Source organism: Leptonychotes weddellii, chromosome 12 (assembly GCF_054177405.1).
Source record: "Leptonychotes weddellii isolate Sample4059 chromosome 12, ASM5417740v2, whole genome shotgun sequence".
NCBI classification, from domain to species: Eukaryota; Metazoa; Chordata; class Mammalia; order Carnivora; family Phocidae; genus Leptonychotes; species Leptonychotes weddellii.
In genome coordinates this window covers 75,019,188-75,045,885 of record NC_138380.1, presented here as the reverse complement: position 1 = coordinate 75,045,885, position 26,698 = coordinate 75,019,188, and the positions used below count along the sequence as shown (strand labels likewise).

The following is a 26,698-nucleotide window of genomic DNA, read 5'->3' as shown; positions in this document are numbered from 1 at the left end:
GTATCAAAGACAGAGGATGTGGGGGTGATGGTTCATATAATATTTCCATCTAATTCAACTATATGTATCCTGCAAAAAGTGAAATGGATCCTGGCAGATGTATATATTATTATAAATTTATCCAAGTGACAACCCCAATCACAGCTACTGCATTCTACCGTCTGCCATAGTAGCTACTATTGTGTCTACTGCTTGGTTAAGTGGTAATAAATTAACACAGGCTTTGGCACTTGTTACAGGGCTACTGATCTTGCAGATAAATATATATTTTTTCCAATTCTTTTTACTAAGGAGGATCAAGTTTGGTTTTTATTCACATGGTAAGAACAGAAGTTCACATTTACTCACTAGCCCAGGGATGCTAACTGTCCTGCTCTCTGTCATAGTGGAGAATTCAGGTATCTTGATCATCTTGATAAGCCATAGAACATGCTACTAGCCCAGTACACTGATGACATCATGGTAGTCAGACTTGGTGAGTAGGAAGTGGAAAGTATAGAAGATATGTTAGTAAGACGTTATATCAAGAAGATGGAGATAAGCCTCATGAAGATTCAAGAGACTCCACAGTTTTGGAGCCCTAGTGATCTGTAACATGCCACAACATTCTTTCTATGACTAAGGACAAATTTGCACTTTGTCCCTGACAGTCCTTTGATAGAGGTACTGTGTTTGATAGGTCTCTTCTGGTTTTGGAGGTAGTATACACTAAAACTGAAAATACTGCTCTGACCCATGTATTTGGTGACTTGGAAGCTATCCATTTTGGATGAGGACAAGAGTAAGATGGGATTCTGCAGAAGATCCACCCTGAGGTGCCTAGCCACTTGGGCCTTATGACCCAGTGGATTTGACAAAGGTAAAAAAAAGAAAGTTTTTGTGCAAATTCTCTGATAAGTTTCTAGGATTTAGAGGTAGAGGAACTGGTTTCAATTTTAACAAAAATTTCTGCCATTATCTTGGATCATACTAGAAACTGATAACCTGACCATGGGATGCTAAGTGACTATGGCACTGGGGTTTCTTTTCCTTTCTCAGATCCATCATTTCATAAAGTTGGGCAGGTTCAAAAACAGCATTTGGATTTCAGCCTATGCATATCCATAATGTACTAGTAAATCACACAAACAGGTAGCCAGACTTCTGTGCGCTGATACTTCTAGCTCAACTTATATTTTTGGCCTTAAGAGGTATTCGGTATTCCCAATAATCAACTAACACAGAAGAAAGGAATCTAGGGTGATGCAAAGGTGGATTGATGTGATATGCTAATGCGAAACTGAATAGAACTGATGTCAGTCCTTATGCTGGTGGACAAGTAAGCGATAAAAAAGGGGGGGTTAACATATTAGTTGTGGTAATCAACTCTAATTACCAAAATAGGCTATAGTGCCTACATAATGAAGGTACAGAGGAATTTATGAGCTTTTATGCCCATGATAACTATAAATGGATAACGGCAGCAACCATGGTTAAAGTGTTTTGATATCTATTTTTGTGTAAAATTTAGTGGCTTAAAACAAAAATATGTTATTTTGTTTATGAATTTATAATTGGGGCAGAGCTCAGCAGGGACAACTTATCTCTGCCATATGAATTCTCTGGAGTCTCAATTGGGATGACTTGAATATATAGGGATTGGAACAGTTGGGAACTGCCCATGCATTTCTCTCTGTGTACTTTTGGGGACTTATGTGATTCAAAGCCTCTGAATGTCATCTCTCTAGCATATGATCCTCAAGGTAGTTGGATGTCTTCCATGGTGGCTCAGAGCTCCAAGACTGAGTGCCCAAGAGACCAAGGCAGAAGGTGCAACACCTTTTATGACCTAGTCTTCGAAGTCATGCATTATCACTTCTGCCATATTCTATTGGTAACACAGGAACAGTCATAATGAAATGCATGAGGACACTACACTAGAGCTTAAGTAGTGGGAAATGTGGGTCACTGTGGGTCTATATTGTCGGATGGCTATTACACAAAGAAAAGAAAACAAAGGGCTTACCACTAAGAAGTAAAGTTTCTCAAACTTGGCAGTTTCCCTGCCAAGCATGCACCTCAGCCAAAGAGATGGCCAACAGTGAAAAAAATGTAAAATGAGTGGTGGAGGAGAAAGGTGATGGATATATATCAATTATGGTTTTGGAACTTGTTGCAGTTCTAGCACTTTTGTTAGTTTCACTAACCCTCTTACTTTAAATAGTTTTGGTGCTTGAATCTGGCAACCATTTTGAGAGACTCTGATTGATTACTCTTGTGCTTTCCCTCTTGGGGAAGAAAGAAAGGATGCTCTAATTAAGACCATTTTCTTGGAGCACCTGGGTGGCTCAGTCAATTAAATGTCTCACTCTTGGTTTCAGCTCAGGTCATGATCTCAGGGTTGTGAGATTGAGCCCCATGTCAGACTGTATGCTAAGCAGGGAGGCTGCTTGAGATTCTCTCTGCCTCTCCCTCTGCCCCTCCCCATCTCTCTCTCTCTCAAATGAATCTTTTTAAAAAATTTTAAAAAAAATCATTTTCTCTAATCACAGTAAGGTAAAACTACAAATCAATTATTAATATAAAAATCCATAGAGAAAGCAATAAATACCATCTCTCAGAGTCTCATTTTGTGCATAGGTAATTTAGAAGTTGGCCAAGAACTTGAATAATTATGCAGATTTGGGGGGCTTTTTTCCTGCAATTCTTTCCACTTCAGTCCCAGCCACTTCAGTAGCCTTACATTCAAATCTGTGTTTCCTGCTCAGTTAGACTTCCACTGTCTGTACTCTATTTCCCTTTGCTGTGGATTGAAAAATACCTTCAGACAGAAAACAGGGGAGAATAGAAGACTCACTTCATATACTTTTCTTCTCTTAAAGATTGTAGGCCTGGATTGGTTCTGCCCAACTCCTGCAAACAATTGCTTTATATATGTTAATCAGCGTTTATAGTTATTTAAGGATAATAGGGTAAACCTGATAACACCTAATCCATCGCGGCCTTCCAAAACATGTTGCATATCTTGCTTTAGACATGCTATCCTCAAATACAAAAATATAGTTGTTTTACATGCTTTGTTAAATTTATAAGATGTTATCATTGTTAAACTCTTATTTTTTTCTTTTCACAGTCAACATTATATGTATTTTAAAATCTATTCTTTTTTTATATACAGTTAATTGGTTTGTTTCTTCTGCCTAATGCACATCATTCTATTATAATGCAGGTACTATATGTTATCAACTAATTTCATAAGCATTCAATAGCTAAGTTATTCCAATTCTTTACTAGAACAATGCTGTGGTCAACATCTTTAATATATATCTCTTCATTCTTCTCATTAATGAGATTAGGATAACTTTACATAGTAATTTAAGTTTTTACTTCTGTTATTTTTTCCTTTTTTTAAATTTTTTTATTTTTTTGCTGGGTTCTGTGGAAGTCACTGGATATGTTATATATGAATTCTTATTATTTATTCATTGTAAATATGTAATCCCTGACTACCACTTTAATCTCAGTCTTGTTAATTTAATGGATTCTGTGATATGTCACTCAGATCCTTCTTCAGGACCAGAGGGCTTATTCTCCCAGTGATGAAAAAAGATACTTGCAGAGAGCCCATAATAATCATTAGGAACTGCCTTGGCTAAAAAATATTATCTCACCCAAATTCACACTCCCTTCCTAGGGACAATTCAGGGATGACCTGGGACCAGTCAGTGTAGGGATGTTTGGGTTCAGCCTCTCTCTAGCTTTAGAAAAAAAACTTTTACTGATACTGCATCAGAGCCCTACATTTCCCTCTAACCCAACCCTGCTTTGTTCCCCTTCTCTTCCTTTCACAGGGTTGACTTCAAGAACACTCCAGAATAAATCTGCTCTTTCTTATGGTCTTTCTCCCAGCGGCACAACCTGTGAGTGACATTTATTCATAGAAATTCTTTCTTGCATTGCCCAATTCTCATATGAGTCAAATTACGTTGGCTTTTCTCTTGTGATTTGGGCTTTTCTATCTTGCTCTGGTAAACATAATCTGTGGTTCACTTAATTCCTTCACTTTCATTAGAGGTCTTTTATCCATTTGGGGTTATTTATTTATTTATTTATTTATTTAATTTATTTTTGTAAAGGTATGTGCTAGAGGTCCAATTTTATTTTTCTTTAAATAGTAAGTTAAATTTCTAGTTTCATTTACAAAAATATCCATCATCTCTTCATGGTTATGTAATCTAACTTCTATCACATAACAAGTGATCTGTTTAAATCCTTGTTTTTCTATTCCTTCAGTCAGTCAATCCCTACCTGCACTAGTACCACACTGATGGTTTTATCATTTGGTGCTGTAATCTTACTATCCAATAGTATGAATTTCCTATCTTTGTTCTTTTTGAACTGTATTCACGGAAATTTATCTTTCTGTATAAACTTTGGAAGAAATTTGTCAAGTTTCTCCCAAAATTTAGCAGTGGTGTTGAATTGAATAATGATGAACTTATAGATTTGATGACAATTAAAATCTTTAAATTTTATCCATTGTATTCATGAGTGTATTATATCTCTCCATTCATATCTACTTCGATATTTTTTAATAGAATTTTTAAAAAATCTCACTAAATCTCTCAGGCAATCTCTGCTAGATTATTTCCTAGGCAATTGATAGCTTTCATTGTTATCACAAATAGCATCTATTTTCCATTTCATTTTCTAATTACTTTTTTTTTTTAAGATTTTATTTATTTATTTGAGAGAGAGAATGAGAGACAGAGAGCATGAGAGGGAGGAGGGTCAGAGGGAGAAGCAGACTCCCTGCCGAGCAGGGAGCCCTATGCGGGACTCGATCCTGGGACTCCAGGATCATGACCTGAGCCGAAGGCAGTCGCTTAACCAACTGAGCCACCCAGGCGCCCCTCATTTTCTAATTACTTATTGCCAGTGAAGAAAATCTGTTGAATATATTTGAAGGATGATTTACTGAGCTGACAGATAAGATTGAAGGACTCTTTCAGAGGTTATTAGCAGGGAATAAAGAGATGGAATGAATGGAAAAAAAAGTCAAAAGATATGGAGACTAATAATAGAAATATCCATCTAGAAGGAGAGAGAAGATACACATATAAAGAAAATATTTGAAGAAAAATATACTGATTATTTAAATTAATGAAAGATGTAAGACTTGCATTTAAAAGGGTACATAAAGAACTGAACAAGACATATAAGTGGAAGAAAAACTTTCTTATATGGATATATTATAGCAACTTTTAAGATTATTAAAAACAAAGGAGGGGTGCCTGAGTGGCTCAGTCTGTTAAGGGTCCGACTCTTGATTTTGGCTCAGGTCATGATCTCAGGGTCATGAGATCAAGCCTCACATCAGGCTCTGAGCTGGGGTTGGAGTTGCTTAAGACTCTCTCTTCCTCTCCCTCTGCCCCTCCCCCTCCACTCCCCATGCACGTGTACTCTTAAAAAACAAAAAACAAAAAAACCCACAAAGGAAACCACTTAAAATTTTCAGAAGGAAACTAAAACTTATCTTTCAGAGGGAAACTAAAATCCAATACCTATTAACCTCGACAACAGCAACACTGAATACAAGAAAGTTTACAAGGGAAAGGATTTGAATCTGATATTGTATTCAGCTAAAGTATCACTTCAATGTTAGAGCCAAAATAAAGATATCACTTATCAGAGAATCTAGTAACATGAAAAATCTCTTTAAAAGAATTCTTAAAATTCTTAAATGTTTAACTTTTGAAAAGAAGGAATTGATTTCATAAGCAAGAAATTGCTATGAAGGGATGAATGTGTAAAAATAAGTAGAATTTACTGGTGTGTGAAAAAGTAATAATTTAATCACTTATATAAGCACAAAAATCTAAAACTAAAACTTGTTAGGGGAAGAGCAGAAGATGGGAGAGGGAACTGTATTAACATTTTTTTCCTGTTCAGGGTGAAACATAATTATTCACAAAGTTATAGATATTGATAAGGAAACATAAACAAAATATTAATCTGTTTTATTCCCCCCTGATTAGAACATTGATGAGGACATAGTCAATGGTAAAAAAAAGTATTTGTTGAAAGAATCTTAACGAATTAATGACCATCAAAATAATAAAAATAGAATGCATATATAATTAGTTCATAAAAAACATCTAATTAAAATCAGGGAAATGGGAAACATAAAATTAATTGCAGTAGGTAGAAAACATCTAGTACAATAGTAACAAATTAATTTATGGTAAAACTTATTAATTAAAATAAGGAAAACAATAATAAAAAGACAATGACTCTCAGATTGTATTAAAAATAAAAGTTAGCAGTGTTGTCTAAAAGATACTCATTTAAAACACACATACACACACAATAAAATGCAGAAAAAATTGATAATGAAGGCATGGAAAAGATATATCTTAAAAATATCAACTAGAAATTTTAATATAAGAAAAAGAGAAAAGGTTAAAATGAAAATTATCATCAAAGAGATGTTAAATATGCATAAAAAAGTAAGCTGAGACTATAGCCTCTTAATATAAAAAGGAATAACATCTGATATGGAAAGGCATAGTAAACAAACACACATTTTATGGAAATGGGTATATGATACTTGGAAAACTATAAAGGTAGAGATGATTTCAATGGTATTACTAAGTTAGATGTACTAGATATATGTCTAGAACTTGATATCAAATGAACATTGAATACATATTTTCAAACACACAGGAAATATTTACCAATGATGGTCATATACCCAGTTCCACAAAGAAGTTTCAAAATATTTCAAATAATTAGCAACATACCATCTATATTCTATAACTACAATATGATAAAATTAGAAATCAAACAAGAATATTTAGGAAAAATTCCCTATCTCTAAAAACTAACATATTACCATTCGCCCATTGATTTAAGGCTGAAATTACATGCTAAAACGTGAAATTCTTACATTTGAATGACAATGAAAACACTGAGTTGAAGTCTGTTTGCTGCTGAAATGTAGAGAAAATGTACCAAAGTATGAACATTAAGCAGAATATAAGAAAGATGAAAAAAATGAAAGATGGAAAACAAATTAGCTAAAATCTGAATAAGCTAGGAAAAGAGCAACAAACTAAATTCAAAAACAAAAGGAAAAGAGAGAGCACATAAAAATAAGGATAAAGTTATGACAAAAGAAACAATGAAAAATAAGGTTATATGAAAACACTAAGAAACAAACTTCTAGTGATACCAATAGAGTAAAAAAAGAAGAGAGAAGAAGCAAATAAACAATAGCAGAATGCAAAAGAGTATAAATAACTAAATATAAGCAAGATTCTACAAGTGTGTAATGAACCAATATACACCAAAAGTAGAAAGTTTTGATGAAATTGATATATTTCTGGAAATAATGATCACAACTCCCCTTCTCCCAGAAAAAGTCAAGGCCAGATGTTATTAGGTGTAAGTTCTGTAAGTTTTCAAGAAACATGTATCATACAATTTTTTTCCTCAAAAAATAGAAAAATTGGAAAGTTGTCCAATTCATTTCATTAGGTTAATATAATCTGGGTACTCAAACTCAGTAACAGTACAGGAGAACAAAACTGTTGGTCAATTTCATTCATGAACATAAAAGCAAAGATCCTATCAGCTAATTATATCTAACAGTGCATTAAAATTAGCTAATTTGTGGCCAAGTAGAGTTAATCTAAGGTATGTAGGGATTTTCAGCTTGGAAAGTTATTAATGCAATTAATAACCACCACATCAAATGATCAAAATATTAATCTTTTAATTTGGGCTGAGAAAGCACTCAATATGATTTTTTACACAGTTAAGATAAAAATTCTTAGCAAAGGAGGAGAGAGAAAGACACTTTCTTAAAAAAACAACAACAATAAAAAAGGGTATTTACAGTATATCTACAGAAATCATCACATTTAATGGAGACATTTTAGTTTTGTTCCTTTCATGTGGGTGTCAAGACAAGGATACATGCTATCTCCACTATAGTTCACATAGACCTGAGATCCTGCACAAGACATTAAAATATAAAGAGACTAGAAAGAAAAGGTAAACATATGATATGAATATCTTCATGCAATGCCGAAGAGAATTTATAAACAAGATTAATATGAATTTTTTTAAAAGATTAATATGAAAATTAAGTTAATTTAAGGGCTGAAGAAATAATACATATCCATATGGCCACTATCCCAGAAATGAAAAGTGCTATCATTTTTTCAAATTTGTTCCAATTTTTTAAATAAAATTAAATCCTTTCAAGTTCCTTTTTTTAAATAAAAAGGATACATATACAAAAAAATTCATCTCAGCATTGTGTGCTGGCAAAAACAATCTGAAACAATCTCTTTTACATTAAAAAATTAAGGCTGGAAGAGCAATAATTACCTAATCTCTCTGTCTGCTCTATAAAAATTTTCAATTAACTCAGTCCAGATTTTTTCCCCAAAATTCTTCTAGCTTAGCATCTACTATTTCTTTCTCACAATCACCATGTATTCAGGGAGACATATGCATTTCTAATATTAAGAGTTTATTTATTTTTTTTTAAAGATTTTATTTATTTATTTGAGACAGAGAGAATGAGAGAGAGAGAGAGAGAGCACGAGATGGGGGAGGGTCAGAGGGAGAAGCAGGCTCCCTGCAGAGCAGAGAGCCCCATGCGGGACTCGATCCAGGGACTCCAGGATCATGACCTGAGCCGAAGGCAGTTGCTTAACCAACTGAGCCACCCAGGCGCCCAATATTAAGAGTTTATAAGAAAGGGGCATCTGGGTGGCTCAGTTGGTTGGGCAACCGACTCTTGATTTTGGCTCAGGTCATGATCTCAGGGTCTTGAGATCGGGTTCTGCGCTGGGCATGGAGCTTGCTTGGATTCTTTCTCTCCCTCTCCCTCTTCCCCTCTTTTGCCCCCCACACCCCTCCCCCTCCACTGCCTGCACTCTCTCTCTCCTAAAAAAAAAAAAGTTTATAAGAATAATTTTTATCTTAAAATCAGAAGGAGTTGATTTATTAAGAAGGACCTCTTAGTTGTACTTGAAATGCTGCTTTCCCTCTCCCACAGTACCTTGTGCTCTTCCTTTCCAACCTGGGCCTGACACAATAGTACCCACAAAGAAGGGGGGCAAGAAGAAGAGCTGTTCTGCCATCAAGGAGGTAGTGACCAGAGAATACACCATCAACACTCACAAGCGCATCCATGGAGTGGGTTTTAAGAAGGTACCCCTCAGGCACTCAAAGAGATCTGGAAATTTGCCATGAAGGAGATGGGAACTCCACATGTGTACCACCAGGCTCAACAAAGCTGTCTGGGCCAAAGGAATAAGGAATGTTCCATATGGTATCTGTGTGCAGTTGTCCAGAAAATGTAACTGAGGATGAAGATTGACCAAACAAGCTCTGTATGTTGGTTACCTATGAGCCTGTCACCACTTTCAAAAATCTGCAGTTAATGCAGATGAGAACTAACTACTAATTGTCAAGTAAAGGTTAAAACTGGGAAAAAAAAAGACTACTTAAAGGGGATATTGAATGGATACTAATGAACAATATAAATATCTTTTTTGAAAAAATCTTTACTTGAAGCTGATTTATAGTTTTAAAAGATCAAAATTGCATAATATAAAAATTCCACACCCACATTTCTGGCCAGGATTTTTTAGATCTTCTTCTCTAATAAATTTCAAATATTTTGAATACATTTCTAAACAAAAATTCAAATCACTTGAAGCCTTTCAAGAATGTAACCAGCCATTCTAGAAGAAAATATAAATAAGAGACAATGGACAAAGTCTAGATCAGCACTGTCCAATGGAAATATAATGCTAATCATAAATGTGAACCACATATATAAATTTAAATTTTTCAGTAGCCATTTAAAAATGTTAGAATAAATAAATAAAATTAATTTTAATAACATTTTAACCTAATATATAAAAATATTAGTATTTAACCCATAATCAATATAAAAATTAGTATTGACATATTTGACATTCTTAATATCAAAATTTTAAAAATCTATTGTGTATTTTACACTTATACGACCATCTCAGTCTGTGCTATCCACATTTCAAGTGCTCAGTAGCCTCACATGGCTAGTGGCTATCATATTGGATAGGACAGATGTAAAGAATGCCTTGATTAATATAATGCATTTATTAACATGATGGATATAGTATGCTAATCTGGTAAAAGCAAACACCAACATTTAGGAACTTCTATTATGTGCTTAAAATTATGTTAAGCCTATTATATGAATTATCTTATTTAATGCACTGTAAACCTATGGAGAAAAAAATACTAATGTTACTTATATTAGTTCCATTATATGATTGAGAAACTTGGGATTAAAAACATATCCCAATGGACCACAGCTAACACCAGGCAGAGAAAGAATTGAGCCAGGCTTACCTGCTTTCTAAGCTTATACTTTTAATTATTTCATACTATACTTGTTGTAGTTTGGAGGATCCTGGCACTAGGGTGATGCCTATGGAGGGGGAAATAAGTGGAGTAGTTTGAGAAATATTCAAATAATAAAAGCAGCTGGACTTGGTGATGGGTTATATATGTAGGTTGAGGGAGAGGGAAATATCTAGGATGATGGTTGTTCGCTTGAGCAGATGGTCAGATTGTGACTATTGCTAAGATAAAGAATATTGGAGAAAGGCAGGTGTTTGAGAAAAGATTCTAAGCACTCCATACTTTAGATTCTGAACATTCCTATCATCTTTTTAGTTACATTAAGCCTCTACTTGGAAATGTGATTTTAAAATGTCCTCTTAATTCTACTGGTTATTGCATGGACCAGCCTAGAAAAAGAGAAAAATAAGGTGTCAGAATAATATAAAAGAAAGACTCCATGATAAATTTCTTTTACAAATAGGAAGGAAGAACAGTTAATACAAACAAGAAAACAATTTATAACTTATTTGGACTCAACAAATTTTTTCTAGATTAATAATATAGATTAAATTTATGAAAAAATTAGAAAATTATAATTGTTAACAGGTTTAAAATTTAGGGGATAAAAATAGATGAATGCCCCAATGAATGGATTCAAAATAATACCACTTAAATACTGATGTATTCTGTCACATCTTTCTAGCAGATTTCTACTGTGAAACCTTTCTAGTAATGGGTGAAATCTGTAAAAAAACCAGTAAGATGAAACTCAGCAAGAGCTTTTGTGGTATTTATGTTCAATATGGATGACAACTCCTATAGACACTATGGATTAGAGGAAGGGACACCAGTTTATTCCACTTTTGTTTAAAAAGTGATTATTTATGCCTCTCCTCAGTTTCTTTAGTCTGGCTACTTCATCTTAATTGAAGGATGTTCTCATTCTTTGCTCCTATAAATTTGAATCCTTCAAAAATGAGGCTGAATTACAATCTTCACATTTGGTTTGTTAAGGTAGGGAAAACCACTGCTGTGTCTGAGAACAGGGAAGGGAAAAAATTGCGGGGAAAAGGCTCAAGTTTTCGAACAGTAGCTGTGGAGACCAGGACTGGGAGGTAACAAAATTTTGTTAAAAAGATTGTTAAACTCTGCTCAGGGCTGTAATGTATATGTGTGTGTCAGAAGAAACAGAAGAAGGAAATCATCAACTGAATCTGAGCCTCAAAATTTAAACAGTAAAATGAAGAACGTCCCCAGGTATTGTGAAACAGGAAGTGATAGGACCTCATAAGTCTTATAGTTTCCTTTGCGTTTGCTAAGGGTATACCATTAACTGATTTCAGAGAAATTAAATAAAAGGCTTTTCTTTTTTTTTTTTTAAGATTTTATTTATTTATTCATGAGAGACAGAGAGAGAGAGGCAGAGGGAGAAGCAGGCTCCCAAGGAGCAGGGAGCCCGATGTGGGACTCAATCCTAGGACCCTGGGATCATGACCTGAGCCAAAGGCAGACACCCAACCATCTGAGCCACCCAGGTGCCCTAAAAGGCTTTTCTTAATAAAAGTTTCTCAGGGAAAGAGTTCACCTCAAGAGTAATATTTAGCCAAAATCACATTCATAAATAATGGATTTTGCTTTTTCTTTAGCTCTCAATCTACTGTTGTCATGTCTGTTGTTTGCTTCTTTTTTTTTTGAGATTTATTTATTTATTTGAGAGAGAGAATGAAAGAGAGAGTGAGAGAGTGAGCAGGGGGGGGAAGGGTAGAAGGAGAGGGAAAGAGAGAATCTCAAGCAGACTCCCTGCTGAGCACAGAGCCCAACAGAGGACTTGATCTCATGATCCTGAAATCATGACCTGAGCTGAAATCAAGAGTCGGACACTCAACCAACTGATCCACCCAGACACCACTCTGTTGTTTGCTTCTTACGACAGTAATCTTTAGTACTGAAATTTAGTCTAAAATGAGACAGTCATTTTCATTCAGTGACTACATAAATAGTGACACACTGTGGAAGGTGAGGCATCCTGGACCCACACTTCAAACTCCAGTGTGACACTGTAACTTTCTTCCTGTTGCACCAGAGTAGATTTTAACCAGAATGACCCAGGAAACTGAAATGATCAGAGGAGTACTTTCTGAAAGTTACTTGGGAGTAGGACATAGGATGGACTGAGACCAGTGAAGACACACTGTATAATAGTCTAAATATGAGGGTACCACTACCTGGGCAGTAGTGGTGATGATAGAAAAGAAATATTAGTTAAAAAAAAAAGTTGTTAGGATTCTGAAAAGCTGATTTATTTAATGTGGGCATTGGGGATAAGGAAGATGTGAAACATGATACAGGTAGAACCTAATATGTGATAATGATGGTCCCATTGGTAGGAGAACCTGGATTGCATAGAAAGGTGTTGGAGTAACGCAAAGGAGATTAGACAGTGTTGTTGACCGTATTCTACTCCCTTTAGGTTTTCCTTTTGTGTTGCAATGGCAACAGACAGGACAATGGATGTAACATAGATATCTTGAGATTATGTATATTTGTCACCATAGCAGTCAGAGAAATGACAGGCATGAGTAATACTCAAGATGTGCTAAATTTTCAGGTTGCATGTACTCTTTTATCCATCAGCTTAAACTTTCCTCCTATTATCTCACTCTCTGACCTCTTACACACCTTTCAACTCTGTAAGGATAACAAAACAAAACTCTATTATCATCCTTATGATACATCTCATATATATCTGAAATCTCCTAGTGTCTTACTAAGACATATTCTTCTTATAAACTGAGAAACTTATTTATATGGATCCAATCACTTCTCGGCCTTTTGGCTAAGATCAAGTGTTATTTATATGGATCCAATACAATAAATTTTTACCAAAGAACCTAATGGCAAAACATTCTTGAGCATACAAAACTTTTTCCAAGGAACTCATCAATTCCTGCCCAGTTTCATATGTTTTTCTAAATGTCTTATCTCCCTATATATAGAAGGCTACATTTACATCTTTTCACTTCCTACTCTCCCGATCACTATATCCTAACACCTGTAGTAATATTTAGCTTGCATTTGTAATGTTAGGATTAAATTAGAGGAGAGAAGTCAGAAGTATAGTTTTGAGATTCATTTGCATAGTAATTTGAGTCACTTGGAAAGATAATGAACAGAGAAGAGGGGAGATTAGTGCACAGAGAAAAGAAGAAAGTCAAGGATGGAACCTTGAGGAACGCCCACATTTTGTGGCATTGAAGAGTGGGGAACGACCCTGTGAAGGGGAGAGAGGCAAAAGAAAGAGATGAAGGAATTACCAAGGTATTCTAATGTCATAGGTAAGACAGGTGTTTCAAAAGGTGGTGGTGGAATGTACAATTTTCTCTTTCTGAGCATATGAGAGATAGGCCCTGAGAAAGATCATTGATAACTTCTGATAAAACAGGTTTAGTGTAGTGTTGTGGGAGAAAATCAAATTGAAAAAGGTTAGGGATGAATGGTTGATAAACAGAGGCATTAGCTTGATAGTTTGTAAAAACTCATAGATCAGCTGTAGAAGCCTCACAGACCACATTAATGTGTTCTTTTATCACAGAGAATAATTTGAAACTCTTCATACCACATTAGTCAGAAACTGGGTTTTATTCTATTACTATCAATCTATTGTACAAGTTAAGGCAAGCTATTTTTAACTACTTCCACTTTCTTACCTAAATTTAGCCTCAATACACGAATGAAGTGATATTAGGATGATGTTTATGCACCAGTGGAAAAAAGGGGTATTTGATTACCATTTAATGGCTATCTAATATTTACAAGAAAATATAATTTTTAAATATTTGAAAGACTTCTACATAAATATTAACTAACCAAAAAATCTTTGATCAGATGGTGAGAACAGATTTTTTACTTTAGAAAATATGCTCATTTTCAGGTTACTATGAAAAATACTCTCAAGATACTCAGAGAAGACATATTCCCTGCTTACAAGGATCTCATAATCAACTAAGAATATAAAGTTGGACTGCTAAATATGTACTGTTACAGGCAGAATGAATTTGTCCCCATTCCCTAGTCCATGAGGTTTCTATGAATATCCTCATACAGGCTCTATTTTACCGTTAGTAAATGGTGTGGACATTTTTTTCTTTTCTTTTTTTTTTTTAAAGATTTTATTTATTTATTTGACAGAGAAAGACACAGCGAGAGAGGGAACACAAGCAGGGGGAGTGGGAGAGGGAGAAGCAGACTCCCTGCCGAGCAGGGAGCCCGATGTGGGACTCGATCCTGGGACTCCAGGATCATGACCTGAGCCGAAGGCAGTCGCTTAACCAACTGAGCCACCCAGGTGCCCCAAGGTGTGGACATTTCTTAACTAAGAATTATATTAACTCTGTTGTAAAAGATAGGGCAATTCTTAAGCTTTTGCTAGCACTCAATTGCCAAAAATGACCATTCCCTTAATTCCCCACAAAAATCACCAAAGGGTATAAGGAAATAACCAACTTCAGTAACTTCTTGGTGGCTAAATAAAAGAAGTCACAATGTAGGAAGTTTAAAATCATTGACAAAATATGACATTATCTATACGGTTTCCAAAAAACTTATGGTTTCACATGATGTCTCCTCACAGGTTAAAGAAAATGGTTTCCCTGTCTCAAAATCATTTGTTTTCTCTCTCTTCTTTTCAAATAAAGAGCTAAAAATGCATAGAGATGCATCAAGAAACAATAGTGTCTATGGATAAAGAAGGAAATACTTTGCATGCTAAGGAAGCTAAACATTCTCTTTTCTATCTTTTGTTCTTTATATGAATGATATGATTAAAATATGTTCTCAATAGGGAGATAGCATAAAAAAAGTGTCTCAGGGATTTAGCCTTTAGAGCTACATTGCCTAGACTTTCATTCTACCCTAGTTCTTTCACTGCTCAGATATGTGGTCTTGTGCATGTATCTATTTTCACATCAACAAAATTGGAATAATAATAGTATGTACCTCAGAAGTTGTTTGGAGGTTGATATTAATTCATGTATGAAAAACATTTAGAATATAAATTATTTATTAATTTGCTCTTATCATTTTCTTAAATATAGGCATAGAAGAGGAATTGTCCTTTGATCTATGGATCCTTAACATTATCTGCATTTCTAAGTAAATGCCTTAGTAGAGTCATATATTTATATATTTTGGAAGAATTCACATGCCATGAGAATTGTGGTTCTGTGGAAATTTGGACATTCAATGAAATCTATCCCTAAAATTATAGTCTTTTGGGGAGGAAATCCTTCCCCCACCCCAATTTTATCCATAGTTTTTTAGCTATCTGGTTCTTTTCTTCTTTTTTAAATTGACTTTGGCCATTTAATTTTTTCCTGGAAATTGTGCATTTCATCATTGTATTAGTTTGCAAAGGCTGCCATAACAAAGTAGCAGAAATTGGGTGGCTTAGACAACAGAATTTGTTTGTCTCACTGTTCTGGTAGGTTAGAAACCTGAATCAACAGGGCTGGTTCTTTCTGAGGTCCACGAGGGAAGCATCTATCCCAGGTCTCTCTCCTTTACTGTAGATGGCTGTCTTCTCCCTGAGTCTCTTCATATCATCTTTCCTCTATGCTTATCTCCTCTTCCTATACCATTCTATTTGTAAGGACACTAGTCATATTGAATTAGGGGCTCATCCTACCCAGCTTTGGCCTCATTTTAACTAATTACATCTGCAACGACCCTATATCCAAATAAGTTCACATTATGAAATATTGGGGGTTTCCTAACATATGATTTTTATGGGGACTCAATTTAACCCACAGCAATTAGTAATGTCAAATATTTTCTTATTGTGTTTTAAATAGTATTTTAGTATTAAAAAGTCTTCCTTATTTGTTTTAAAGATTTTTTATTTATTTATTTGAGAGAGAGAATGAGATAGAGAGAGAGAGCATGAGAGGGGGGAGGGTCAGAGGGAGAAGCAGACTCCCTGCCAAGCAGGGAGCCCGATGTGGGACTCGCTCCCGGGACTCCAGGATCGTGACCTGAGCCAAAGGCAGTCGCCTAACCAACTGAGCCACCCAGGCGCCCAAAAAGTCTTCCTTATTTTTATTTGATTTCTCCTCTAATTTATTTAATACATTTGTAATCATTTTCTCATAGAGTATTTCAAAAGTATGCATAAATAGGAAGAATAGTATAAGCAACTGCCATATAACTATCACCCACTATCAACAATTATCAACTCATGACCAATCGTTTTAAGATTTTTTTTTATTTGAGTGTAGCTGCAACAAAAGGTTACTTTAGTGTCAGGTGTACAGCGTAGTGGTTCCACAAGTTTGTACATTATGCTATGCTCACCACAAGTATAGCTACCGTCACCATATAACCCTGTCACAATATCATTGGCTATATTCCTTATGCTGTGCCTTTTGTTTCCATGACTTAGCCACTCATGGCCGATCTTGTTATATGTACACTTCTGCCCTCTCCAGTCATATGCATTTTTGAAGTAAATCCCAGATATTATATTATTTTATCTGATAATGGTTTTACATCTCTAAAAAAATGAGAACTTTAAAAACATAGCCACAATAGTAACATTATACTTAATATTATCAAAAAATAAACAATAATTTCTAAATATCATCAACTATGTAGTCAATTAAAATTTCATCAAATGCCTGAAAAATGCTTTTTTTTTTTTTTTTCTTATTTCCTCTGCCCTTCCCTCTCTTCCTTCCTTTCTATAGTTCAGGAGTCAGCAAACTTTTTTTATGTAAAGGACCAGAAAATAAACATTTCAGGGTTTGTTAGCCACATACAGTTTTCATTGTATATATTATTTTGTTTACTGTTATAAACATTTAAAAATGTAAAAGCTTTTTTAAGCTCGTAGACTGGAAAAACAGGTCACAGGCTAGATCTGACCTATAAGCTACAGTTTGCTGACTTCTGTATAGTTTGCTATTTGAACTGGCATTAAGATCTATGTTGTATTGGTTTGAGATTAGGTATGCATGAGATTTATTAGAGTAAACACCAATGAGAGAAAATAGGAAAGAAACCAGGACTGTCTCAGAGCACCACCAGATTGCAGTGTAGTTCTGACTGTTGTGGAGGGAAAGAGAAAAGTGGGGAAGATTGGGCAGAAGAGTCCCAGACTGCAGTGCAGTTCTAAGGAAGTTTGACAAGATGTATGGAGGTCCCCAAGCCAAAGTAGTTCATCAAAGGGTCCCAAGACTACCAGGAATGAGCATCCCTTAATATCCATGCCACAGTTAGTCACTGGCTGGGAACAGCTTGTGGGAGGCATAGCCTTAGCACAAATGCAGTGATAAAGGCCAGAGCCCAGAGCTGGGGATATCAGTCAGTTTGTTCCCTGCAGTTGGAGTTCAGTGAGGTGCGTGACTACCACACATGCACTGCAATTGTTTGATGACTCCTAATTTTTTGTTTATCTATTACAAGTCTCTCTCTCACATAGAAAAGTATTTGTTAAAGAAATTAATTATTTGGTCTGTGGAATTTATCAGACTGCAAATTGGTGATTATATCCCATTGGGTTACTTAACATGTCTGTTGTTGCCAACTAGGCCCTGAAATTGATAATTATACCTAGACATTAGTTCTCGATTTAAAGATTTAATCATATTCAGTTACATTTAGGGGAAGAATACTTTATGTGTAATGTTATGATATTAGCATACATTGATGATATACAAGGTGCTCCTGAGGTCTGTGCATCTTACAGACTTAATTCAGCTCTCATTTCAGCTACTGATACAGTGGATATATCCAGGAGAAATCAAATTTATTGGATCCTATTTCAGGCACACTGTGTGCCTTTTCACCTACTGTCAGGACCTTCCCTGAAGATATAGGGCAAATGAGTGAGAGATGCAGAGGGATTAAACTCCTGAAGAAGGGTATTGATGCCCAAATTCTCCTATCTTTCTTTAAATATTATTTTATTTAAATTCAACTAACATATAATGTATGATTACTTTCAGAGGTATAGTTCAATGATTCATCAGTTGCATATAAAACCCAATGCTCCCTTACATCACGTGCCCTCCTTAATGCCCATCACCCAGTTACCCCATCCACCCACCCACCACCCCTCCAGCAACCCTCTGTTTCTTTCCTATACTTAAGAGTCTCTTATGGTTTGTCTCCCTTTCTGATTTCGTCTGATTTCATTTTTCCCTCCCTTGCCCTATGATCCTCTGTTTTGTTTCTTAAATTCCACATATGAGTGAAATCATATGATAATTATCTTTCTCTGATTGACTTATTTCACTTAGCATAATAACTTCTAGTTCCATCCACAGCCTTGCAAATGATAAGATTTCATTTTTTTTGATGTAATATTCCATTGTATATATATACCACTTCTTCTTTATCCATTCATCTGTCAATGGATATCTCAGCTCTTTCCAAGGTTTGACTATTTTGGACATTGCTGCTATAAACATTAGGGTGAAGGTGCCCCTTTGGATCACTGTTTGTATCCTTTGGGTAAATACCTAGTAGTGCAATTGCTGGAACATAGGGTAGCTCTATTTTTAACTTTTTGAGGAATCTCCATACTATTTTCCAGAGTGTCGGTACCAGCTTGCATTCCCACCAGCAGTTTAAGAGGGTTCCCCTTTCTCCACATCCTTGCCAACATTTGTTGTTTCCTGACTTGTTAATTTTAGTCATTCTGAGTGGTGTGAGGTGGTATCTCATTGTGGGTTTGATTTGTAGTTCCCTGATGCTGAATGATGTTGAGAATCTCTTCATGTGTCTGTTGGCCATTTGGATGTTTTCTTTGGAAAAATGTCTGTTCATGTCTTCTGCCCATTTCTTGATTGGATCATTTGTTCTTTGGGTGTTGAGTTTAAGAACTTCTTTATAGATTTTTGGATACTAGCCCTTTATCTGATGTGTCATTTGCAAATATCTTCTCCCATTCTGTCGGTTGTCTTTTGGTTTTGTTGACTGTTTCTTTTGCTGTGCAAAAGCTTTTTATCTTGATGAGGTCCCAATAGTTCATTTTTGCCCTTGCTTCCCTTGCCTTTGGCGATGTTTCTAGGAAGAAGTTGCTGCGGCTGAGGTCAAAGAGGTTCCTGCCTGCGTTCTCCTCTAGGATTTTGATGGATTCCTGTCTCACATTTAAGTCTTTCATCCATTTTGAATTTATTTTTGTGTATGGTGTAAGAAAATGGTCCAGTTTCTTTCTCCTACATGTGACTGTCCAGTTTTCCCAACACCATTTATTGAAGAGACTGTCACTTTTTCCATTAGATATTCTTTCCTGCTTTGTTGAAGATTAGTTGACCATAGAGTTGAGGGTCCATTTCTGGGCTCTCTATTCTGTTCCATTGGTCTATGTGTCTGCTTTTGTACCAGTACCATACTGTCTTGATGATTATAGCTTTGTTATATAGTCTGAAGTTCAGAATTGTGATGCCACCAGCTTTGGTTTCCTTTTTCAGCTTTCTTCTGGCTATTTGGGGTCTTTTCTGGTTCCATACAAATTTTAGGATTATTTATTCCAGCTCTGTGAAAAATGTTGATGGTATTTTGACAGGGATTGCATTGAATGTGTAGGTTATTCTGGGTAGCATAGACATTTTAGCAATATTTTTTTTTAAAGATTTTATTTATTTATTTGACAGAGAGAGACACAGCAAGAGTGGGAACATAAGCAGGGGAAGTGGGGGAGGGAGAAGCAGGCTTCCCTCTGAGCAGGGAGCCCGATGTGGGACTCGATCCCAGGATCCTGGGATCATGACCTGAGCCAAAGGCAGACGCTTAACGACTGAGCCACCCAGGTGCCCCATTTTAGCAATATTTATTCTTCCAATCCATGAGCATGGAATGGTTTTCCATTTCTTTGTGTCTTCCTCAATTTCTTTCATAAGTGTTCTGTAGTTTTCAGAATACAGATCCCTTACCTCTTTGGTAAATTTGTTCCTAGGTATCTTATGGTTTTTGGTGTAACTGTAAATGGCATTGATTCCTTAATTTCTCTTTCTTCTAGCTCATTGTTAGTGTATAGAAATGCAACTGATCTCTGGGCATTGATTTTTATATCCTGCCACTCTGCTGAATTCCTGTATGAGTTCTAGCAATTTGGGATGGAGTCTTTGGGTTTTCCACATATCATGTCTTCTGTGAGGAGTGAGTTGACTTCTTCTTTGCCAATTTGAATGCCGTTTATTTCTTTTTGTCTTCTGATTGCTGAGGCTAGGACTTCTAGTACTATGTTGTACAACAGTGGTGAGAGTGGGCATCCCTGTCGTGTTCCTGACCTTAGGGAAAAAGGTCTCAGTTTTTCTCCATTGAGAATGATATTGCTGTGGGCCTTTCATAGATGGCTTTTATGATATTGAGGTATGTTCCCTCTATCCTTACACTGTGGAGAGTTTTAATCAAGAAAGGATGTTATATTTTGTCAAATGCTTTTTCTGCATCAATTAAGAGGATCATATGGTTCTTGTCCTTTCTTTATTCATGTAGTGTATCACATTGATTGATGTGGATGTTGAACAAGCCTTGCAGCACAGGAATAAATCCAACTTGGTTGTGGTGAATAATCTTTTTAATGTACTGTTGGATCCTACTGTCTAATATCTTGGTGAGAATTTTGGCTTCCATATTCATCAAGGATCTTGGTCTGTTTCCTTTTTGGTGGGGTCTTTGTCTGGTTTTGGGATCAAGGTAATGCTGGCCTCATAGAAAGAGTTTGGAAGTTTTCCTTCATTTCTTTTTTTTGAAATAGCTTCAGAAGAATAGGTATTAGTTCTTTAAATATTTGGTAGAAATTTCCCTAGGAAGCCCATCCAGCCCTTGACTCTTGTTTGTTGGAAGATTTTTGATGACTGCTTTAATTTTCCTGCTGGTTATGGGTTTGTTCAGGTTTTCTATTTCTTCCTGTTTCAGTTTTGGTAGTTTATAAGTTTCTAGGAATGTGTCTATTTCTTCTAGATTGTCTAATTTTGGCATATAGTTGCTTATAATATGTTCTTAAAATAGTTTGTATTTCCTTGGTGTTGGTTGTGATCTCTCCTTTTTCATTCATGATTTTATTTATTTGGCTCCTTTCTCTTTTTGATAAGTCTGGCTAGGGTTTTATTGATCTTATTTATTCTTTCCACGAACCAGCTCCTAGTTTTGTTGATCTGTTCTACTATTTTTGGTTTCTATTTCATTGATTTCTGCTCCAATCTTTATTATTTCTCTTCTCCTGCTGGATTTAGGCTTTATTTCCTGTTCTTTCTCCAGCTCCTTTAGGTGTAAAATTTGGTTGTATATTTGAGACTTTTCTTGTTTCTTGAGAAAGGCTTATATTACTATATATTTCCCTCTTAGAACTGCCTTTGCTGTACCCCAAAATTTCTGAACTGTTGTGTTTTCATTTTCATTTGCTTTCATGATTTTTAAAAATTCTTCTTTAATTTCCTGGTTGACCCATTCATTCTTTAGTAGGATGCTCTTTAACCTCCACTGAATTTTGTTCCTTCCAAATTTTCTGTTGTGATTGAGTTCAACTCTTAAAGCACTGTGGTCTGAGAATATGCAGGGAATAATCCCAATCTTTTGGTGCCAGTTGGACCAGTATGTGATCTATTCTGGAGAATGTTCATTGTGAACTCGAGAAGAATGTGTATTCTGTTGCATTAGGATGAAATGCTCTGAATATATCTGTGAAGTCCTTCTGGTCCAGTGTGTCATTCAAAGCCCTTGTTTCCATATTGATCTTCTTAGGTGATCTGTCCATTGTTGTGAGTGGGGTGTTAAAGTCCCCTACTATTACTGTTTTATTATCAATGTGTCTCTTTAATTTTATTATTAATTGGTTTATATAATTGACTGATCCCATGTTAGGGGCATAAGTATTTATAATTTTTAGTTCTTCTTGTTGGATAGACACATTTATTATGATATAGTGTCCCTTTTCATCTCTTACTACAGTCTTCGGTTTAAAATACAATTTGTCTGACATAAGGATTGCTACTCCAGCTTTCTGTTGATGTCCATTAGCATGATAAATGGTTCTCAAGCCCCTCACTTGCAATCTGGAGGTGACTTTGGGTCTAAAATGAATCTCTTATAGAAAGCATATCTATGGGTCTTGCTTTTTTTTAAAATCCAATCTCTAACCCTGTGTTCTTTGATTGGAGCATTTAGTCCATTTACATTCAGAGTAGTTATTAAAAGATATGAATTTAGTGCCTTTGTATTACCTGTGAAGTCACTGTTTCTGTATATTGTCTCTGTTCCTTTCTGGTCTTTGTTACTTTTGGACTCTCTCTTCACTTAAAGGATCCCCTTCAATATTTCTTGCAGGGCTGGTTTAGTGATCACAATTTCTTTTAGTTTCTGTTTTTCATGGAAGCTCCTTATCTCCCCTTCTATTCTGAGTGACAGACTTGCTGGGTAAAGTATTCTTGGCTGCATATTCTTCTCATGTAGTACCCTGAATATATCATGCCAGTCATTTCTGGCCTGCTGGGTCTCTGTGGACAGGTGTGCTGCCAGCCTTATGTTTCTACCCCTGTAGGTTAAGAACACCTTTCCCCAAGCTGCTTTCAGGATTTTCTCTTTATCTCTGAAATTTGCAAACTTCCCTATTATTTGTCTAGGTGTTGACCTATTTTTATTGATTTTCAGGGGGATTCTCTGTGCCTCCTGGACTTGAATACCTGTTTCTTTCCCCAGATTAGGGAATTCTCAGCTATAATTTGTTCAAGTAATCCTTCTGCCCCCCTCTCTCTTTCCTCTTACTCTGGGTTCCCAATTATTCTAATATTGTTTCAGTTTACGATATCACTGATCTCTTGAATCCTCCCCTTGGTGATCCAGTAGTTGTTTATCTTTTTCTCAGCTTCCTTATTTTCCATCATATTGTCTTCTATATCACTGACTCTCTATTCTGCTTCATTTATCCTAGCAGTTAGAGCCTCCATTTTTTTTTTAAAGATTTTATTTATTTGAGAGAGAGAGAATGAGAGAGAGCACATGAGAGGGGGGAGGGTCAGAGGGAGAAGCAGACCCCCCGCCAAGCAGGGAGCCCGATGCGGGACTCGATCCCGGGACTCCAGGATCATGACCTGAGCCGAAGGCAGTCGCTTAACCAACTGAGCCACCCAGGCGCCCAGAGTCTCCATTTTTTATTGCATCTCAGAAATAACATTTTTTATTCCAACCTGATTTAGATTTTAGTTCTTTTATTTCTCCAGTAAGAGATTCTTTAGTGTCTTCTGTGGTTTTTTTAAGCCCAGTGGTATCTTTATAATTGCTGTTTTGAATTCTAGTTCTGGCATCTTACTTATATCCATATTCATTAAATCCCTGGCTGTGAATTCTGTTTCTTATTCTCTTTTTTGGGGTGAGTTCTTCCATCTTGTCATTATGTCCAGAAAAGGATAGACGAAAGGGAGGGAAAATACGAATATAGCAACAATGACACCAGAAAAATATACACTACACAAATCAGAAGAGAACAGAAACCAAAAAGAAATGAAAAAAAACTGAGAAAAAAATCAAGCAAGAAATAGAACATAACAGAACAATAAACTGGACCCTGAGTGTAGTTTGGTCTAGATCCCAAAATAGGCAAGAAAGAAAACCTTATATATACAAAAATGTATAAGTGTAAAGTGAAGTTTAAAATGAAATTTAAAAGTGTAAAAGTGTAAAAATGAAATTTAAAAAAGACAAAAATATTTGATAAGAAAATAATTGAAAAGGAAAATAAAATATAAAACTGAAGGACTAAAGAATAATAACTATACCAGAAAAATATACACTACACAAATCAGAAGAGAACAGAAAAGAATCAGATAGGAAAAGGAAAAAAAAATGGGAATAAAATTCAGACAAGAAGTTGAACAGAACAGAACAGAACAATAATCTAGATCCTGGGTGTATTTTGGTCTGTTTGTTAGAAGAAACTAGATCTCAAAATAGGCAAGAAAGAAAACATATATATACAAAAATGTAGTTGAACACAATGAAAGGAAGCCAAAAATGAAATATATATATATATAAACTGTGAGTGTAAAAATGAAAATTTAAAAGACTTAGAAAATAATTGATAAGACAAGAAAATAATTGGACTCCACAGGCAGCCCCTGCCAGGATTGTGCCGCCCTCACTGCAAATCCACCCTACAGCCACCACTGCCCTTTGGAATGGCCAGTAGGGGACCTGCCTACAGCCTGAGCTGGGGGGGTACAGCCGAAGATTGAGAAACAGTAGGATGCAGACCTGGAGCAGATCCTGATCCAGTGAATCACCACCCAGTGCCACAAGCATGCAGGCTGGCCCCAGCCTGGGCTGCAGAAATTCCAGAATTGGCTTAAGGATGGCATGGTGCTGTGTGAACTCATCAACAGGCTATACCCCAAGAACTAGCTCCAGTGAAGAAGATCCAGGCCTCCATTATGGCCTTCAAGCAGCTGGAGCAGATCTCTCAGTTCCTGCACTGGTGGAGCACTATGGCATCCACACCACTGACATCTTCCAAACTGGGCCTCTGGGAAGGAAAGAACATGCCATGTTTGCAGCGGATGCTGATGAACCTGGGTGGACTGGCGGTAGCCCGGGAGGATGGGTTTTTCTCTGAGGATCCCAACTGGTTTCTGAAGAAGTCCAAGGAGAACCCTTGGAATGTCTCGGACAACCATCTGCAAGAGGGCAAGAACGTCATTGGTTTGCAGATGGGCACCAACTGCAGGGCATCCCAGGCCAGCATGACCAGCTATGGAATGCCCTGCCAGATCATCTGATCCTACCCCAGCCCTGTTCCTGCCCTCCCATGAATGGTTAATATATATATGTTTTAGCAGTGACATTCCCTGAGAGCCCCTGGGGCTTTCAGACTCCCCTCGGCCTGGGTGGGGGTCTGGCCTGCCTCCTCTGGGGATGCCCAATGGCAGACTCTCCCCCTGTGCTTACTAATACATTCCCTTCTTTAAACCCCTCCCCCCAAAAAAGACAAGAAAATAATTGAAAGGGATAACAAAATATAAAATTGAAGGACTAAAGAATAATAACTATACCAGAAAAATATACACTACACAGTCAGAAGAGAACAGAAACCAAACAGAAAAGGGAAAAAATGGAAATAAAATCAGACAAGAAGTTGATCAGAACAGAACAATAAACTAGATCCTGGGTGTATTTTGGCCTGTTTGTTAGAAGAAACTAGATCCCAAAATAGGTCAGAAAGAAAAATATATATATATATATATATACACAAAAATAACGTTGAATACAATAAAAGGAAGCCAAAAATAAAAATACGTATATAAACCATAAGTGAAAAAATGAAAATTAAAAAAGACTTAAAAAATAATTGATAAAATAAGAAAATAGCTGAAAAGGATAATAAAATATAAAACTGAAGGATTAAAGAAAAGTAAGAAAAAAAACACGAATGCTATATGCTTTTTTCCTCAAAAGCTGGAGTTTTACAGTTTTGTGTGATGGGTAAGCTTGGTATTTGCCAGAAGTTCCCTCTGGTCTTCTAGGGGAGGGGCCTGTTTCGCAGATTCTCAGGTGTCTCTGCGGGGGAGGAATTGCACGGTCCTTGCCAGGGGGCTGGGCTCAACATGCGGCTGGGGCTGAAAATGGCGTAGCCTTAATCTCTATTCCAGGAGCTAAAAGTTTGCATCCCCCACTCTTTAGTGAACCCTCACAGAAAAGCGGTCAATCACTCTTGTCTCTCTAGTTTCGGACCAAACTCTGTGTTCACCCAATCTGTGACTGAGCATTTTTATCTCAGGCACGAGACCCCCTTATGAGTCTCTAAAGTTTACCGACTCTTGTGGGGTATACCGGGCTGCTCCTCCAGGGGTAGGGAAGGGGGTCTCACTGCAGTTCTGCTTTTTGCTGGGCCCCTGCTCAGAGAGTTTCCCCTGACCATGCAGGAGTTCCCAGTTTATGGCAACACCGAGCAGAAAGAAGCACCTGGTCTCACTGTTTGCAACCAGCTTCCTGCTCCAATGTCTGGGAACTCTGCCACACTCAGGCACCGTTCTTTTTGTGGCCCCAGGGATCCTGAGACCATGCTGACCCACCTGGGATTCCGCCTCCTGAATGCCTCCTGAGTGCCTTTCAGGTAAACTTATAAAAGTTCCGATTTTGTACTCTGCTGTTTATAACACTTTCTAGTAGCCGGTTTATGGAGGCTCTCTACCCCTGAGGTTTATCTTCCGATGTATCACCTCAGATTAACATCTCTGCAACCCCTACCTTGTAAAAAAGTGGTCACTTTTCTATTTGTAAAATTCTTTTCTCAGATCACCAGTTGATTCTGCAG

The 26,698-nt window shown here is 36.4% G+C and overlaps 1 pseudogene; it reads left to right on the top strand.

The window, feature by feature from the left end:
• Positions 1-24,542: 24,542 nt before the first annotated feature.
• On the top strand, positions 24,543-25,524 carry LOC102727195 (transgelin-2 pseudogene; annotated as a pseudogene).
• The last annotated feature ends 1,174 nt before the right edge of the window (positions 25,525-26,698 follow it).